Source organism: Nicotiana tomentosiformis, chromosome 1, assembly GCF_000390325.3.
Source record: "Nicotiana tomentosiformis chromosome 1, ASM39032v3, whole genome shotgun sequence".
In the NCBI taxonomy this organism is placed as follows: domain Eukaryota; kingdom Viridiplantae; phylum Streptophyta; class Magnoliopsida; order Solanales; family Solanaceae; genus Nicotiana; species Nicotiana tomentosiformis.
Window position 1 is genome coordinate 140,869,410 of NC_090812.1, and position 17,630 is coordinate 140,887,039.

Consider the following 17,630-nt stretch of genomic DNA (forward strand, 5'->3'; position numbering starts at 1 on the left):
TCAACAATTAGTCTCTATGCAAATCAAAGTTAGTATTCCATAGTTGCAGCACGTTGAACTTCTAAGAGTTGCAGAAGTTCAAATGTTTTAATAGGTACACACTTTGACTTTGGTGTCTAATAGATATTTTTGTCGCTAAAGAAACGCTTTAATGAGGGACATTCTAATAACCACTACAAGAATTGCACCTAAGAATTATGAAAAAGTCAATGACTTTTGATCACATAAGGTTTCAGTTAATCAATCAATGACGCTTCAATGCATGAGTACGTGGACATAACATTCATGAAATATATACTAAAAACACCAAATTTCCTGTCTAAAAATCAAAGATAAGAAAAGTAGTAACAAATGTAATATTTGATTATAAATATGATAAGAGTTACAATCTCAAATCTAAAAAGATGCAGTCCATTAATTGATCTCCTCACAAACATCAGTTCAACGGCTCGATCTTGAACTTGATGTGACGTTGCATTTGATTCAAAGGCTTGATCTTTGAATTTATTGTGAGTTGCGAATAATTTGATAATCATCAAGAACTAGGAGTTGAGATTCAATTGTCACGAATAATAGACTTGAAGTTGCTCGCTTGGAACCTTGACTTGAACTTCATCATCGGAGATTACATATATAAATGAAGACTTTGAATGCTTTTCTTTAGAGTTTCTCTAGCTTTCCTTTTGCTTTTGCTTGCTTGATATCTTTTCTTTAGCCTTACGGGAGCTCCCTATTCATAGTAATGGAATAAAGAAATTATGATAAAACAAAACTCATTTTCTTTAATTTGATTGGTCAGTTTAAATTATCGAATCACAAATCAATCTCGTTTTATTGGATATTGAATTTGTGTTACGGGTCGCCTATGTGGACTGACCCAGCCTACCTAAAAGAGATAAGGCTAGTAGAAGTTACTTACTAGGGAAGTTTATTAACTCCCAAAAGAATAGAAGAAGTGTCGCACCTTAAAAGATAGTGGGAGCGTGCTAACAAAAAAAAATACTATCGGCAGTTTTCCCCATCTCCTCTTCTTTATATATTTCTCTTTCTCTTTAGTATACAATGTTATTCTCCATACACAAAAGAAAGAACACAGTAAGTTAAGGCATCTAGTTCGTGAACAAGAATTTCGTTTCCAAGAGAGACAGTTGGATTCGAGCAATTGATGGAAATAGGTTCTGCAAAAAACTTCTAACATTGTTAACATGTATACAAATTCGATGTCCCTGTTACTTGATTTTATTCATCATTGGTATCAGAGCCTGCGTTATTTGTTTTCCGGTCCGTATCTCTCCTTTGTGAAGAGTCATATTTATTGTTGCTGCAAAAATAATTTTGTTTTTTAACATCTTGATTATAGATCGTGCGAGTTTATGTTATACAACTGTTTCATGTATTGTTTGTAGTGATTTGTGTATGAATATATAATAATTATTTTCTAGGAAACGATTATTTCATCTACCAATGAAGACATACATGGAAAGATGGTTAAGTCTCTTATTAGAAGGAAAAAGGGAGTCGTTTTACGAAAGAGAAGTGACTAAAAAGTAATTGAAAGTTTTTGTGTAATTCCAGATTCCAATATTTTTTTGAATCATGTACTAAAGTCTTAAAGTCTCGTGAAAATATGTTTCAAGGATTTTGGGAAGTCTTAGAGATTCACAAACTCTAAGAAAGTTATGTTGGCTTATAGAACTTTCTTTTACCATTTAGTTGCAAATTATTTTGTTTGTTTTCATACCTGATGAAAATCAAATATCTCAAAGTGATATTTTTTTTAAAAAAGGATACATATTATAACAGTTATAAGGATATGATCTTATTGAAAGTGGTTAGGTGACATTTAAAGGCATACTGTAACGACCTGGACGGTCATTTTGCGAATTAATGTCCCGTTCGGTAGCTTAAGGTCTCGAGCAGTTTCGTATTATGTGTTATGACTTGCGTGTGTGGTCGAGTTCGATTTTCAGATGATTTGGGATCAATTGGGAAGACGGATTCTTATTTTAGAAGCTTAAGCGATAAGAGTTGACCGCAATTTAACTTTTATGTAGACGACTCCGAAATGGCGTTTTGATTATTCCAATAGTTTCGTATGGTGATTTTGGACTTAGGCGTGCGCCCGGATTTGGATTTCGGCAAAAAATGGGAAAGTTGAAGTTTTGAAAGGTTGAGAGGTTTACCGAGAGTTGACTTTAGTGATATCGGGATCGGAATGTGATTTTGAGAGTTGGATTAGTTCCGTTATGTCATTTGGAACTTGCATGTGAAATTTGACGTCATTCCGGATTGATTTGATATGTTTCAGCGCGAGTTTTAGAAGTTGGAAGATTTGGAAATTCATGAGTTCGATTCGAATTGCGATTTGTAGTTTCGGCATTGTTTGATGTGATTTGAGGCCTCGACTAAGTTCGTATCATATTTTAGGATGTGTTAGTATATTTGGTTGAGGTTCCGAGTGCCTCGGGTGTGTTTTGGATGGGCTACGGGCCATTTCTTCATGCTTTACGCGAAGATGAAGCTGCGATTGCGAAGTAATTGTGGGAACTTAGTGTTTTTGTTCATCGCATTCGCGACATTTTGCACGCGATAGTGTAAGGTCCAGTTGGTTTATGTCCGCATTCGTGATGCTTATTCCGCGTTCACGTAGAGTTGGAGAATTTTGTAAAAAAACTTTTAAAATGTAAAATGACGATTTGAAGGACGAATTGGTATCGAAATTTGATAATTCTTGTATGGTTGGACTCGTTATCGAATGGGTGTTCAGGTTTTGTAAATTTTATCAGATTTCGATGTGTGGGCCCGTAGTTTAATTTTTGGGTTGACTTTTTAATTTTTGTTTAAGATTGAAGCTTTATTATCCAAAATTATTTCCTATGAGTTTTATTTATGATTTGGAGTTAATTTGGCTAGATTTGAGCCGTCTGGAGGGTGTTTCACTCGAGAAGGTCATTTTATAGTATCGGTTTAGATTCTTTGAGGTAAGTATCTTGCCTAACTTTGTGTCAGGGAACTACCCCTTAGAATTTGAGTCTTTGGTGCTAATTTGTGTCATGTGAAAATCGTGTACGCGAGGTGACGAGTACGTGCTCGGCCGTATTTGTGAAAATTTGACTGTTTAGGGATCTTAGGTTCTTATGTCCATTAAATATAAAGTTGTTTTGTCATGTTAAATCCCTCATTTACTAAATTCACCCTTACGTGTCTTAATTGAAATTAATTCATGTTTTACCCTTATTGCCGATTAAACTCTTATGTGCCTTAACTGAAGTTGTTGCCCCTTTTTATCGTCATGCTATCCTGTCCGTAATTGCTTAACCTTAATTGAAATCATTATTATCTATTCTGTAATTGCTTAGCCTTAACTGAAGTTTGTTATCCCTTTCATTATTGACGTATTCTTATTTGGGATCATTGATTTATGTTATCTCTCTTGTTGTCGGATTGCACTTTCGTGGAATCATTGTTACACATTACCTCTCCCTTGTTGAACTATTCTTGTAGAGACTATTATTTCTCTGTTGTGTATTTCTTTGTGAGTTCGTTCTTCCGTTTCTTTGTGTTATGAAGTTCTTGTATTGATTTACTTGTCGTATTCTTGTGTTATTGTTGTTGTTGTTGTTGTTGTTGTTGTTGTTGTTGTTGTATTCAGTGTTTTTGAGCTGAGGGCTATGTGAGGTTGTGATATTGAAACTGTTTTGAGGAAATGTTGTGGCATGTGGTCACATATTGTGAAAGTCATTTATTTGAGTTGTTATGTTTTTGGCATATGTGTTTTGTTGAGAGAATTGTTATGTTGTTTGCACGAGGTTTCTATTGTGCGGTTGTTATTGTGTTTACACGATGTTTCTGCCATGTGGTTGTTATTGTGTTTGCACGAGGTTTCTATCGTGCGGTTGTTATTGTGTTTGCACGAGATTTCTGCCATGCGGTTCCGATTGTGTTTCCACGAGGTTTCTGCTATGTGGTTGTTATTGTGTTTGCACGAGGTTTCTGTCGTGCGGTTGTTATTGTGTTTGCACGAGGTTTCTTCCGTGCAGTTCCGATTGTGTTTCCATGAGGTTTCTGTCATGCGGTTGTTATTGTGTTGCACACGATTTCTGTCGTGCTGTTGTTATTATTGATACGCATATAGTGGTATAAGGTATGGGTGTTGAAACGCATGCGGTGAGATAAGGCGGGCTTGAAATGCGTGGTTAGTAGGGGAACTACTAGAATCCATGCGGTGTGATAAGGTGGGCTAAAATGCAGGATGTTATTTAGGGTAAATAATTTTCAAAACTAAATATAAAGGATCCCGCGGTGATATAAGGAAAGTTCTGATTCATTTTACGATTTGAGACTACGAGGTGATACCTCAGTAGGGCTCTTGTTATCATTTTCCCTTTTTTATGCACTTGTCTTTAATTGTTGTTTTCCTTAATATACTACTAATTATTTTCCTCCATGATGCACTTTTTGCTTAGTTCTATGTAGCTAATCTTGTTGTGCTGGTCGTTGCTTCAAAGTTCATTGCTGCTTTTATTACACTGTACATTTCGTGGTGATCATTTCTTATGTGTCATTCATTGACTCTACTCCTATTTGTTGACTGGAATTGTACTAGAACACTTGCACAAGCATACACATTGTTAAATTACCCATATCGGTTTCAAAAGGTGAATCCTGACGTCATTTACCATTATATGTACTCTTGTCTACTTGCCTTCTGTGTGAGGGATATTCTATTGGCATGTGAGTCGTTCATACGGATATGGGCTATAATGTGGGCATAAGATGCCAAGTGATTAGGGTTCAAGAATTGGGACCCGTGAGCTATGATTATGAGGTTCGGTACCTCGTGGAAATGCTTGAACAAATCTGGTATGGCAGCAGTTGTTTTTATTGAGTTGTTGGTTTTTCCTTTATTTTGATTTCAACGGACCTAGACTATGTCCAGCTTACTCTACGGCATTATTACCTGACTTCTTCCTATTAAATATTGTTGTTATTGTTGTCTCGTTGTAAGTATTATTTGGTATTCCTTATCCTGCTTAGTTGTATATTAATATTATTTTTCTCTGTTAGTTCACATTCATACTTGTTCAGGTTGCTTAGTCCGGTAGGTGTCTTGACTGTCCCTCGTCACTACTCCATCGAGGTTAGTCTTGATACTTACTGGGTACCGCTGTGGTGTACTCATACTACGCTTCTGCATATTTTTTCAACAGATCTAGGTGCCACGGTTGTTGTTGATTATTAGCTGGCTGGTCGAGCTATGGAGACTCAAGGTAAACCTGTCGTCGCGTTCGCAGGCCTCAGAGTCACCTTATGATATTTTCATTTTACATCCCGAACAATTTCATTTAGGAATTTTTCTAGCAAACTTAGTAGTGCTTACGACTTGTACTACCGGTTTTGGGATGTTATTTCATGTTGTAATGTTGAGTTCATTTAGAAATATTTGGTTTTCGCTTAATAGATTTGTTGGTTAATTTCTATCAATTTATTCAATAAGTGTTAGGCTTACCTAGTCGTAGAGACTAGGTACCGTCACGATATCCTAGGAGGGAAACTGGGATCGTGACACATACGTTGCCTTCACCAACAATCCTGAAATCAATTTTCTCTTAGAAATAATTTTGTCCTTTTGGAACATGAATATTTTCCTCTCACTAAGGATTGTATTTATTCTTGTATTGTTCTTCCTTTCTTAAGTTAAGATGAAGGCTAAAAGGACTTAAGAAATGGTTGCAAGATTCACGTTCTCCTACTGTTAAAATAAGAGCAGATGTAGATATAGTTGCATTTATCGAGTTACTCTTATTCTTGACTGCCATAATTTTGTTTGAAGTATGAATATTAAATTATCACATCCTTTAATCCACCCTTACATTGATATAATTCTACAAGTTATTGTGACATATATTGTCACATTGAATGGTTTTAACCATTCTAAGCATTTCCTTGTTCCTATTTCAGATAGGGCTGGACAGGGACAAGCTCGAAATGCTCCAAGTGGAAGTTCTACAAGTCGAGGAAGGGGACAACTTAGAAGGATGCATCGTCGTAGGACTTGTTTCCGAATTGAATCAGACTTAGAGCCTGAAGTCATCAGTAAAGTCCCAAGGGCGATGCAAAATGAGTTAAGGGATCGAATGACTGAACAAAGGGAAAGAGAAAAGAAATTTAGGGAGTTTAAGAAATTTAATATGGTCATTGATACTTCCATTCCTGAACATGGTAAAACTTGTACATGCGCCCTATTTGATTGCATCCATATTTTAACTTGTACCCACTTTTTAAATTTCTTTTTAACTTGTACCTGGTGTTTTCTTCTTCTTCGGGTAACCGTGATTTTATATGGTGTTTGTGAACATATTTTAACGTAGTTTATTTTGTGAACATATTTTAACGTAGTTTATATGATGCTTCCATTCCTGGACATGGTAAAAATTGCACAGGCGCCCAATTTGATTGCATTCATATTTTAACATGTACCCACTTTTTAAATTTCTTTTTAACTTGTACACGTTGTTTAAACAACTTCAGGCCTTCTACTTCTTCTTCTTCTTCTTCTTCTTCGGGTAACAATGATTTTATATGGTGTTTGTGAACATATTTTAAGGTAGTTTATGATGTTTTAGAGCGATGAGCTATTGTAGCGCTTTATTTTTTACTATTGCTTAGGATTTTTTTTTTTTAATCTTAATTGCAAAATGGGTTCGTTAGATTCATTATTTTGTTTGACAAATTGATGATTGGGGTTTGTTAATGATGTTATTTGGAGGTTATGTTTCAAATTTGAGCTCATTTGGAGTAGATTTAGGTATTAAATCGTATATTGGATTATTAAAATTCGAAGAACAAATTTCTGTTTCTGTGCAATTTGCACTTCAGGCCTATTTGGCCTTAAGTGCATGAAAACGTTGGTTGCACTTCAGACCTTTTGGCCTTAAGTGCATCTGAAGTGCAAGTTTTCACTTCAAACTTATTGGCCTTAAGTGTAGGAAAGCGTTTGTTGTATTTCAAACCTGTTGACCTTAAGTGCATATGAAGTGCAATTTTTCACTTTAGACTTATTGGCCTTTAAGTGTAGGAAAACCTTTGTTGCATCTCAGATCTTTTGGCCTTAAGTGCATCTAAAGTGCAATTTTTTACTTCAGACTTATTGGCCTTTAGTGCACGAAACTATTTGTTGTACTTCAGACCTATTTGGCCTTAAGTGCATCTGAAGTGCAAATGTTTTCACTTCAGACTATTTTTTTTAACTTCAGACCCGATAAGTCTGAAGTTGATCGTAAAGTGGGAAGGCTAGCAATTGCTTTTGCAAAGTGGGTATAGGTTCAATTGTGGCCCCAAACCTGGGTATAAATGCAAAAGCCCCCTGAATATGTACACCTTTTTCAGTTAAAAAGAGATGAATTGTCTAATTACATAGAGATTACTGATTGGAAAGCATTAGCTATTTTAGCGGACTCTCTTCGAGAGCCTTGGCAGTGATGATTTAACTGAGATTTATTATGATCTTTGGCCTAGTGCACCTTTTAGTGTATATGTGCAAGAGTTAGTATTCAATTGGTATATGTGTGTCCTAGAAAATATGTAAATTGTTATTATGTGTTTTATTTTAATGAAATTTAAATTATATTGTTTGTCTCACCAGTTACATATATTATTTATTATTTTATTTTGTAATGGATTGATACTTGAAATAAAGTACACACTAAGAAGTGATTTTAATATTAATTAAAATATTTAGATATAGATGATGAATAGAAACGTAGTGACCTTTCGATTCTATACTAAATATAGAATTAATATTATAATTAATTTGCTTGAGTGTGTAATCACATGCATAAATTAACTGCAGCATATATTGATGAGTTAAACTTATAATATTGTCTCTAATAACAGACATGGCATCAAAAAGTATCATTGTTGACTTGAATATAGGTGACAAATGGAATGGTGAAAATCGCAATATCTGGAGTCGTAAGATGTGGTATGTACCCGAAGAGCAAGATGCTCTTGAAAGTATAACCATGTTATGAGTCACCTAGAGGAGGGTAACATTTTCCAACACATGAGGGATCTGGAAACTAACAATTTTTGGAAAAAGAAAGATTTCACTGCACGTGGAATTATTGTAAGTTTAGTTGCTGATGATCTCATCCATAAACGTGAGCAATATCCTACTGCTCAAGCCATGTGGGCACATTTAAGAGAGGCATATGGCGGTACAACCATGACTCGCCTTAGACAATTGACAATCAAGTTTGACACGTACAAAAAGTGTCATGATCATAGTGTCAAGCAACATCTAAGGGTGATGTCAAGTATGATTGCTCAACTCAAAAGTGTTGGTCATGTTCTCCCTGATGAGCAACAAGTTTAGACAGTGATTCGGTCTCTTCCCAATAATTAGGAACATTTGAAGTTTAATTTTACACACAATAATAGTATCAAAACTTTTGCAGATGTTGCCCATCATGTGGAGCTTGAAGACGAGCGGCTTGGTGTTGTACCTAGTGCGTTTGTGGCAGAATTAAGTGGTATAAAGAGATCAATCTTCAAGCGCAAGAAAAACTGAAAAAATGACGAAAAGGGTAAGGAGAGGGGAGAAGGATACTCTAAGAAACGAAACAAGCCAAATTTCAAGAAAGAAAAATGATTCTACAAGAAGAAATACAAGAGCAAGATAAAGTGCTACAATTGCCAAGTTCCAGGGCATTTTGCTCGTGAGTGCACTGAGCCAAAAAAGGTAGTATTTTAAAACGCATCTCTTAGTGCTATATATATATTTCTAGCACTATTTTACTAACTGAATTGTATCCTTTGTGAATTGTAGATTCAGGGGCCACCGACCATGTGAGATATGATAGAGAAGCATTTATAGAGTTTCGTCGAGTTCCACCTGGATAAAAGCATGTGTATGTGAGAAACAAAGCGCGAAGTCAAAGAGATAGGCACTTGCCGAATGGACATGTTTGGTCGCCGATATTTGATGTTGCATGAAGTCCTATATGTTCCAGAGATTCGACGAAACTTAGTCTCTGTGTCTATTCTTCTAGATTTAGATTTCAATTTGAACTTTAGTTGCAATGATCTTAGAATTACTCTAGACAATATTTTTTATGGTTTTGGACATCGTTATGATGGTTTTATTGTGTTAGATTGCAATCCTTCTACGTATAACTATTATGTTAACAGTTGTGTTATGGCATGTTATTCTAGTAATAATGGTGTTGATGTTACTATATGGCATGCAAGATTAGGTCACATAGTGCAGGATTGAATGAATAGATTGGCTAAGGAAGGACATTTAGGTTCTTTCTCTAAAATTGAAATGCCAACTTGTGAAAATTGTCTTACCAGAAAGATTACATGTAAACCATTTGGAAATGCTACGAGAGCTGATTTTTCATTGCAATTAATCCATTCTGATATCTGTGGTCCATTGAATATGAGGGCTAGGTCTGGTGCTTTATATTTCATTACGTTCATTGATGATTTCACGCACTTTAGTTATGTTTATTTGATTTTTCATAAATCTGAAGCACTTGAATGCTTTAAGAAATATTTGAATGAAGTTGAAAATCAATTAAATAAAAAGAATAAGACTTTAAGAACCGATAAAGGGCGTGAATATCTATCAAACAAATTTGTAGAATTGTGTAAAGAAAAGGGCATCACCAGATAGTTAACTATTCCTTACAAACCTCAACAAAATGGTGCAGCATAAAGGAGGAATAGAACACTATTAGACATGATAAGGTCCATGATGGTGCAAGCAAATTTACCTATCTCCTTTTGGGGAGATGCGTTATTGGCTGCAACCTAGATATTGAATAAAGTGCCTTCTAAATCAGTTTCTTCTACTCCTTATGGGCTTTGGATTGATCCTAAACCAAACTTAAATGATTTACGACCTTGGGGTTGTGCTGCATATGTAAAGGATTCTTTTAACAAGTTTGGTAAATTAGGTCCAAAAGGGAAAAAAGTATCTTTATAAGATATTCAGAACAGTCCAAAGGGTATGTGTTCATTGGTGAAATAGAGGATGGAAGTATTACTGAGATTGAATCACGAGATGTTATATTTTTGGAAAATAATTTTTGAAAGAAGGGCTAGGTAAAGAATATGTAACCTCTTTATAAAATGTTGAACTCATATAGTCAGAAAGTGTCTTCTGACATATTTTATAATCAAACCGATCAAGATATTGCTCTTGATCTGAGTGGGAGTAGGAACTCTCAATCCCAAAATCCTTCTGACGAACCTGAATTTCAACTACGAAAGAGTACCAGGAAACATATATTCAAACGTACTTATGAGAGTAACGATTATATTTTTTTGGTATCTCCAACAGAAATGGATGAGCCAAAGTTTGTGACTGAGGCTTTATCCAGCCTTGAAAAAGATGAGTGGATGAAAGCAATGAAAGAAGAATTAGAGTCCATGAAAACCAACAAAGTCTAAGATCTAGTTGACCTTCCGCCTGAGCATAGAACCATTGGGAACAAATGGGTTCTCAAAGTTAAACACAAAGTGGATGGGTCAATAAAAATATACAAGGCACGATTGGTGGCAAAAGGTTTTACTCAAGAAGCTGGAATAAATTATGAGGAAATATTTTCACCAGTTGTGAAGTTTACCTCAATTCACTTACTTTTGGCTATTGTTGCATGTTTGGATTTGGAATTACACCAAATGGACATGAAGCCAATTTTTCTCAATGAAGAACTAAACAAAACAATCTACATAGAACAACTTGTAGGCTTCATTATGGCATGAAGCAATCTTCAAGGCAATGGTATTTAAGGTTTCACAAGGAGTTTATCTCGTATGATTTCACCATGATCCATGAAGACTATTGCATTTATGTAAAGAAGTCCAATGGTATGTTTGTAATTCTCTCTCTACATGGACGATATTTTATTGGCGGAAATAATTTGGAGTATTTAAAAACTATCAAGTCTTTGGATTTCAAAGTCATTTGACATGAAAGATATGGGTGAGTTAGACTATATCTTTGGAGTTAGGATCCAAAGAGACCGTTCCGAAAATTTATTGAGTCTATCTCAAGAAAATTATATAAAGAAAATTATGAAGCATTTTCCTATGAATAATTGCAAATTCATGGATACTCTTATAGCGGGATGTGACACTTTAAGCCTTGAAATGTGTTCCAAGACTGAAAATGAAAAGAAAGATATGTCTCGAGTTCCGTATTCAAGTGTTGTCGGGAGCTTGATGTACGCTATGATGTGTACTCGTTCGGACATTTGTTATGCCATAGGTCTGGTTAGGAGGTATCAATCCAATCCTGGAAAAGATCACTAGAAGGTTGTAAAGAGAATTTTAAGATACCTGAAGGGAACCGCATATTATTCGCTATGTTATAGTGGAAATGATTTATACTTAAAAGGATATACAAATGCTAATTGGGCTGGTGGATGAAATGATAGAAAATCAACATCTTGTTATGCTTTCTTACTTAATGGTGGTGTTATTTCATGGAAAATTAAGAAACAAACTTGTACATCCCTTTCGACGATGGAAGTAGAGTTCGTGGCTTGTGCATCTGCAGTACAAAAAGTTGTTTAGTTGAAGAGATTCTTTGAGCATTTGGATATTACAAAGAACTCTCAAGGTCCTATGACTTTCTATTGTGATAGCCAAGCGACTATTGCATATACAAAGGATCCAAAGTATCACAATAAAGACCAAACACATTGACATCAAGTATAATTTTGTCAGAGACATAGTAACTAGTGGAGAAATAAATTTTCAGTATATTCCTACACGAAGCATGATAGTTGATCATTTTACAAAGGCGATATCTAGAGACCTATTTGAGAAATATATTATGGCTCTAGGTTTGAGAAAGATATGAACATATTTATGTAGTATAAAATGACTTGATTATTATAATATGCTCATCAATATCTGACTCTTGAATTTGTGCTCATATGTCGTATGCATGTGATGATATTTTGTAATAAAGTGTGTCGAACAAGTCGCGAGATTGACTCTCTCACACGAGCAATTACCTCTTACGTAGAGATGAGACCTTATAAAACCTTGAATAGTGTGAGGTCATATTTCACTTGGAAAGGTCGGTCTAGACAACTAGTTCAAACTTACAAATACCACCATTTGATTTTGACTTGTTTGTAAGCCAGATGTGAGTTTCTCTAAGAAGTTGGATTTGAGAATTATTGAAGTGAGAAACTCGGGTTAGACATTTGAATGTGTCTAAACTAAGATCTACCCGGTGTTAAATGATTAAAAGAATAAGACATACGCGCCAATATAAGGTGAGAACACCGTAACATGTGTTTCATACCACATGTGCTATCGACTAGTGGGATAATGGAAGAATAAATCCCTACTTCTTCATTATGTGAGATCCCAAAGAAGTTATATTTACTTTTATTGGAATACCCTTTGACCTTTTACTGTCTCTTGAAGTGTCGTGCCAATCAGTGTTGCTACTTTAGCATGTCACTAATAATCATGAGTGATTCGGCAATGCAATGCATGTCTAGGAAAGTAGTTGATTTGGAATGGAAAGATTCGAGTAAAAAGGGAAGACAACCAAAAATTTTGTAGTAATTTAACTTGTATTCATAGGTCAAACATTACACTTACCATGATGGTATTGGGTGTAGTTGAGGATATAATGTTATATATGAACTCGAGTTCACCTCTTTTTTCGAGGATGAGGGATCAGATAACTAGCTACTAGAGTAGCCAACAATGTCTGGGGTATTTCGAGTAATAATAAGATCCTCATGTTAGTAGTGAATCCTTTCTGCATATGATTGGATTTCTATATAGAGCTATTAAACAACCTTAAAGGGAGTAAGAATATTATAGCTCTTAGTGCTCGCAGGTCGCACGAACTATTTGAAAGTATGAATTACGTATCTTATTGCCATGGTACTAGCTTGGATTTAGTCCACTATGTGCAAAGTGGGAGATGTTGGATATTGAGCTTGTGTTACGGGTAGCCCATGTGGACTGACCTGGCCCACCTAAAAGAGATAAGGCTGGTAGAAGTTACTTACTAGGGAAGTTTATTAACTCCCAAAAGAATAGGATAAGTGTCACACGTTAAAAGATAGTGGGAGCGTGCATAAAAATAACTATTGGCAGTTTTCCCTTCTCTTCTTCTTTATATATTTCTCTTTCTCTTTAGCATACACTGAGATTTTCCCTACACAAAAGAAAAAACACAGTAAGTTAAGGCATCTAGTTCGTGAACAAAAAAAAAATTCCAAGAGAGATGAAGTCGGATTCAAGCAATTGATTGTAACAGGTTCTGCAAAACACTTCTGATGTCGTTAACAAGTACACAAATTTGATGTCCCTATTACTCAATTTTATTCATCACATTTTCTTATGATAAACTTCTATTTATTAGCTAGAGTGTGTCATTTATAAAATTTGTGAGTTTGCTGGCGAGTTGATTAATTTGGCATGCCACGTTGCTCAACATGTGGCGTGATTTCTTTGGCTACTTTGTTTGACTTGGCGTCACGTAATCTAACATGTGGCTTTTTGTGATCCAAAAGGTCATTTTTAGTTTCAACCTTCATTTCCATATTCCGAGACCTCGAATAGCTCCGTTTAGACTTCCTTGATTTGTGCACGCAGTCCGTGTCTTTTATTGGAAAATGTTTATGTGAAAAATTGAAGAAAATATAAAGTTTCACTTCAAAAATGATTTGAGTTGACTACGGTCAATATTTTGTGCAAACGGACGCGGATAAGTATTTTGAAGGCCCCCGTGGTTCCGAATCGTGATTTGGGACTTGGGTGTATGCCCGAAACCAAATTCAAAAGTCTCTAACTTGATTTAACATAATTTGCCGAAAACCAGTAATTTGAAGGTTTAAAGAATATCTATGTTTGACCGTAGGTTGACTTTGCTGCTACCGGGTTTGGATTTCGGTCTGGGGACTTGTTATAGGTCCATTTCACTACTTATGACCTGTCTACAAAATTTAGTGCAAACGGAGTTGATTTGGCGTGATTCAGACATCCAGTTGTTAAATTTGAAAGTTCTTAAGTTTCTTTTAAAATTTCATACATTTTGATGTCTGATTCGTAGTTATAGGTGTTATTTTGGTATTTGAATCATGCGAGCGAGTTCGTATGATGTTATTACACTTGTGTGCATGTTTGGTTAAGAGCCCGAGGGGCTCGGGTGAGTTTCAGATAGGCTACAGACAATTTCGGACTTAGAAGTAATGCTGGTTTTTGCTGATATCTGGTGCCTGACACTCTGTGCTTCGTGATGGCGAATTAGAGACTTGATTGGGGAGGAATTTACTCTTTGCGAAAGCTAGGAGTTGGTCACAAACGCGGAGTAGTCGAGGGTCTACCCTTCACGAACACGACATGTCCTTCGCGAACGCGTAGTGTTAAGAGAGGGGGCTGGGGAGTGAGTTGTTACTCTACGCAAATGCGAGCCCTAACTTGCGAATGTGAAGGTCAGCGGGGAGAAGCCTTCAGAACGAGTGAGGAACAACGCGAACGCGTAGGCCAATATGGCTGTTGTGTTTCACAATCGCGTCAGGCCCTTCGCGAACGCGATGAAGACCTAACGCCCAGTCGATTAAATATCCCAAAAACATGATTTTCTTCATTTTTCACCATCTCCGCATTTGAGCTCGCCCTAGAGGCGATTTTGAAGAGAAATTTCATCCCCACTTTATAGGTTAGTAGATTTTAACTCGTTTTCTTCCATTTCCATCAACACCCATATATGCTTGTTCATGGTAGAAATGAGGGATTTAGGTAGAAATTGGAATTTTGAGAAATTGAGTTTGGATTTCAAAACTAATCACATAATCGGGCTCGGGGTGAACGAGTAATTGGGTTTTGGTCTGAATCTCGAATTTTGACCAAGCGGGCCCGGGGCTGACTTTTGTTAACTTTTTCCTAAAATCATTAAAGATTGAATCTTTTTCACCCGTGGGTAGTTTCTAAAGCTTATTTTGAATTGTTTGAACTATATTTGGTTAGTTTCGCTTGAGCTTTGATTTGATTGTGGAATGAGATATGTGTCGTGGTTAACCTTAACTTGAGGGATTAAGACTTATTAGTTTATTTGCTACGTGTTTAATGTGTGGAAATAACATATATGTGAGGTGACGAGTATTTATGCGTTGTTGTTGGGTTAAAGCATGCGGGCAGAACTTGTTTTCTTTTGTTTTATTGCATTATTAATTATGATATCCATGCTTCGGTTAGGTTATTAATTCTATGATTATTCCTTCCATAATTATTGTTTATTTCATAATTGTTGAGTATTTTTGAAGTTGAAGTTTGGTATCTTTGCATCATATTCGACGTTAAATACACTCTCCGAATTATTTATTTTCCGAATTAATATTATCTTCATTACATGGTAAGGAAGAGTGTAAAAGCACGAAGGTGATGTCGTTCCATTGCATTTATCTCATTTATTGATTAATACATAGTGAAGAAGAGAGTAAAATCACGAAGGGTGATGCCCTACCATTTATCTCATTTATTCATTATTATATGGTGAGGATGACAGTAAATGCACGAAGGGTGATGTTGTGCCATTCATCTCATTTATTCATTGTTACATGGTGAGGTTGAGAGTAAAAGCATAAAGGGTGATGTTGTTCCATTTCATTTTACTTATATCATCATTTCATGGTAAGGACGAGAGTAAAAGCACGATGGGTGATGCCGTGCCATTTTCATATCATTGGTCTATCTGATTTCATTGGTTGATGATTTATTTTACTATTACGTGATTTCATACATGTCATAGTTATCACACATTCCCCCCTTTTGCATGTCCCCTCCCAGTTTGTACGTTGTTATTCTTTGTTATTGTTACTTCTTCTCATATACTTGTACAAGTTTATTTATGTAAGTGTCCTGTCATAGCCTCGTCACTACCTTTGTCGAGGTTAGGCTCGACACTTATGGAGTACAATGGGTTGGTTGTACTCATCCACACTTCTGTACTTCTTGTGCAAATTCTGGTATTGGTCCCAGCGGTGTGTGAGGTGCGTCAGCTCAGATCATTGCATACGGAGACTTGAGGTAGATCTGATGGCATCCGCAGACCTTGAAGTCCCCTTCCTCTTCCCTCTTTTATTGTTCATTTCCTTCAAAACAGTTGTATTTATTTCAAACTATGTTTGTAGAACTTGTATTTGCTCTTGTACTCATGACTCCGGATCTTTGAGAGTAGATATTATCACATGACTTATATTGGTACTGTATCAGATTGGGTTTCTATTTCTCGTTGTGTATCATCATTGTGTTTAAACTGTTAAAAATTAGCTATTTAATTATCTCACGTCGGCTTGCCTAGAAGTGGATGTTAGGTGCCATCATAACCCTGAGATTGGGATTCCGGGTCTTGACAAGTTGGTATCAGAGCACTAGGTTGTCTAGGTCTCACGAGTCATGAGCAAGCTTAGTAGAGTCTAGAGGATCGGTACGGAGACGTCTGTACTTATCTTCTAAAGGCTATGGAGTTTTAGGAAAAATTTCATTTCTTTCCTTCTCTATCGTGTGATTTTATTCTATCATTGATGATTGAACCATTCTATTCTTCTTCTCTCGCAGCTGGTGAGAACATGCACAGTATCTACAACCGGATAGGAGTCGGAGCCCCCTGTGGCAGCTACTACCAGGGGCAGTGGTCGAGGTCGAGCCATAGGCCGAGGAAGAGGTAGAGCTCAGTCTAGAGCTCGGGCAGTAGCACCCACAATGGAGCCTTAGATTTATCATGAGGAGGAGGTCCTACCCAGACCATACCCATCAGACCAGCTCAGGTCTCGGAGGGGTTCATATCCACTCTAGTGTTTCTGGACGCTCTAGTTCGTTTGGTGGGCCTTATGGAGAGTGTGGCCTAGAACGGTGCATTTATAGTAGCACCAGTTGTCTCTCGGGATGGGGGAGGAGCACAAACTCCAGCTACTCATACCCTGGAGCAGGTGGCTCCCCTATATCAGACTCTAGCAGCCCAACCAGTTGGGGTGGTTTAGCTGGTTGTTGCGGCACATGCCGGTGATAGGCCCGCTATGTCTTATAAGGCCTTGTTGAGTCTGGATAAGTTTACCAAGATCTTTCCTGTTCATTTCAGTGGTGCACCTTCTGAGGACCCACAGTATTACTTGGACCGTTGCCACGAGGTGTTGCATAATATTGGTATAGTTAAGACCAATGGGGTCGATTTTGCAGTGTTCCAGATGACCGGTTCTGTCAAGAGATGGTGGAGAGATTATGTGTTGACTAGACCAGTTGGTTCACCTCCACTTACCTGAGATCAGTTTTCACAGCTATTTCTAGAGACGTTCAATCATTTCATTCTAATGGAGGATTACCGCAGGTAGTTTGAGCATCTTCAGCAGGGTAGCACGACTGTTACCCAGTATGAGACTCGATTTGTGGACCTAGCTCGCCACACAATTATATTGCTCCCTACTGAGAGGGAGAAGGTTAGGAGATTAATTGATGGGATCACTTTCACTATCAGGCTAGAGATGGCCAAGGAGACCGGAGATGATATTTTTTTTAGAGGGTCGTAGAGATTGCTAGACGGATCGAGATGGTTCATGGTCAGGATAGGGGGACGATATCTGATA